The sequence below is a fragment of the Zea mays genome, chromosome 1 (genome assembly GCF_902167145.1).
Source record: "Zea mays cultivar B73 chromosome 1, Zm-B73-REFERENCE-NAM-5.0, whole genome shotgun sequence".
Classification (NCBI taxonomy): Eukaryota; Viridiplantae; Streptophyta; class Magnoliopsida; order Poales; family Poaceae; genus Zea; species Zea mays.
Genome location: NC_050096.1, coordinates 120820445 through 120823732, shown reverse-complemented (window position 1 = coordinate 120823732; position 3288 = coordinate 120820445).

The window sequence follows — 3288 nt, the reverse complement described above, 5'->3', positions numbered from 1 at the left end:
ACCCTACACAGAGAGGTTTGGGACCCGTCCCGGGGGTCCGGTTTGTACCCGCGGAGGTCCTGGACCCTGCCCGGAGGTCCGGTCCGGATATGCAGGGGTCCGACACTTTCCCATGGGGGTCCAGACCCACCGTTGATACCTTGGAGGATATTGTCTTCCCTGGCCACGTGGCGACCCCGGAGTCGTCCACGTGGTGGGGTCGGGTACTGTTTACCGCGCAACTAGAGATAGCCGCGCGGGCACCGTGCCTCTTTACTGTAGTAAGGGGTACCCCTGTTTCAGGGTGCCGACAAGGAGTATGTGTACCATGAGAAAACCTAGAGCATACTAAAGTTATTCAACAACATGAAATGCAAATTAGCTCATAAAGGTAGAATCATCATCATATATGCATTCCATAAAATGTAAAAAGTTGGTAATCAAAGATCGTTCATGACTCAATTTTTAAAGCTCCCATGAATCGCCATCAACATATAAGCCACCCTACATCATGGTTATGGGATTCACATCCTACATATGCCCCCCTAGGAGGAAATTTGCATCGGACAAAATACATTTATACAACCAAAAATGCCCCCCTCCACTCTTTACAAAAGTCATAAAAGAATGACATCTACTCCTAGGTTAAAACGTACACCTTTGTGCCTATCTTCTCAAGAACCTAGCCTTCGCATGGAGCCTATGTCTGATAATGTATAACCATCGTCGAGCTCTTAACCAGTAAAGTGTTTCATGTATTGCCCTTAGCCTGAGCTCCAACGCTAACATCCTCCACGACCTTACATGGTATCCCTAGGTTTTGAAGCCTGCCAAGTATTATAAAATAGCACTAAGACCAAGCCAACATGAAAGCAAAGGGGAGAAAATCGAAGAGTTAAGTGCCAACCTGAGCAGGACAAGCCTCTACAAGTCAACAGGCATGATCCCAACCAAACAATGTCAGAATTCCTTCAAAAACGTTAAATCTCTATATTCACTACATTCCAAGGGTCTCCAAGAGAGTTAGGAGAATAAAATGCAAAGCTCTTATAGTGAAGATTCTCTATATGATCACTAGGTTCATCACTCTAGACAGGGTCGCAAAATCCCTAGCCTATGCCATGAAGTCTGGTAGGATTATGAAGTTACTAGAAAACCATTTTAAATGATGTAAGCTAGCGCGCCAACACCCATAGCCTCCTCCATCACCCCCATTGAAGGCCCTAAGCACCTAAATGTTCCTAGGGTCACTTAGAACTTATTCAAATACTCAAACCACTCAGAGTTTACTTCTTATGATTTATGTCCTTTTTACTAAGTTTTGAGTTGTTTCTCACTTGAATCTTCCCACATTCATTCGTATGAACCTATGACCATACACTTAGCAAACCAGTTAGTTCATAATGTTGTGTGGGCATCAAACACCAAAATCAATACATAAATGTCTTAGAGCTCATTTCCCTTTCAAGGCCTATGGCCTGCGCTCCACTCTATGGCATCGACCATCCTTCCCTGGTCCGATGATCATTATCGACTGCCGCAAACCTACAGTAATGAATCCATCCATACTCTCTTTTGGATCTACATCTGTGCCATTCTTTTCACAATGAATGCAGGAATTTGGAGAGAAACCAATTCAGTGGTCATATAGATGTTCTAGCCAAACTTCCACTTGAGAGTCTGTAAGTATATCTCAAAGTAAACACTCGCCGCATGAAACTAGTCTTTTTCACGAGTATATTAAAAAGTAATATTGCCCTAATGACTCCACGTACGCATTAAGGTGTCTCCGCAAAGCAGTACAACATTAATAATTCTAAAAAACACCAACACTAAAACTACACTTATCTTTCTGAAAAATGAACTATAACAGCTTCCCCTTTGTGCTCAAGGAATCTACATAACAAGTTTACTGGGTAGATGAAGCTATTAGAGGCGAGGAAAGGACCAAATTGCCTTTAAGTAGGTACTTTTATCTTTTTATCAAGTTTGTTGTATTTTTAGGTGCTGAATTGAGATAAATACTATTTGTCTATATTGTGGTATATTATGATTTTAGCGCTATATTTATCCACAAAATATCTTAGAGCTTTTTGAGTAACCTTCAAGTTTTATAAAGTAGTCCAAGGCATCAATTTTATAGAGCTTTGCCATTGTTTCGAGACAGAATCAACAACCTAACATCAGTATATCATGAGGATGTGGTATGTATAGGAGGGGAAGACGTAACATCCTGTAGGCCTGAAAGTTAGGACAAGCATGCCAAGAGAAACCTCCATGGTGTAGGGCTCTAGGCTACAACGTCCATTTAGGCTCGAAACGGGCCAACATGAACAATATCCAAGGGTCATGTATAGGTATGTATAGGTAGAGATGGTAATGGATTGCAATCCAAATATTTCTTTATAACTAGTTCAAAAATGAATAGAAATAGAACTAATCCTAATCCAATCCGATCCAAAATTTTATAGTGTACATTTTAGAATCCAATACCACCCCTATACAAAGATAGTGTTCACATCCACGGTCTGCCTACGAATAAAAAATGTCTATATTAAATGAGAAAATAGAGGGGAAGAAGAAATAGAAACAGAATAGGAAAAAATTGGAGTTCGAATCTATAACAACACCTCTAATAATATCTCTTGCTTCTAAGCCTAAACCTTCTCAAAACCATAGTTTTACAATACCATCATATACTTCGTAATTGTTATCATAGTACTATAGTTTTAGCCGGCTCAAAAAATATCATAATTTTAAGAAATATTGTTTAGATACAACATTTTAAATCATATATTTGGATAAAAGATAGCTGTATCATTGAAACTTTGGGTTGAAGTAGATTTTCCAAAACATACATCGAAAATGATGGTATCTAATATACCATGATTTTTGAAAAAAAAAATAGATTTTAGAAATGCAACCAAATAACATATGGCATAAACTACTAAGTATTTTTATAAACCATGATATTGCTCAAAAACTGTGAAAATACTTTAATTCCAAAAAGAGCCCCCGTATTTTCCACAATTGCCACGTGCCACCCAAACGCTCCACTAGAGACTACGCCACCAACAAGTCACCGCCCCAGCCCCAGCCCCTACACGCTGCCGCCCCCCTGCCAATCTGCCACAGGCCCACAGCGCTAGCCGCCGCCACCGCACCAGCAGCCCAAGCGGGCCCACAGATCAGGGCTGTCAATTGAATTGACACGCCATCCTATCTGGGCAGTACTTTATAACAGTGACAAAAAGAAAATTGTATGCAACTCTGGCATTCGAACCTGGAGGATTGACCCAGAGAATTGCA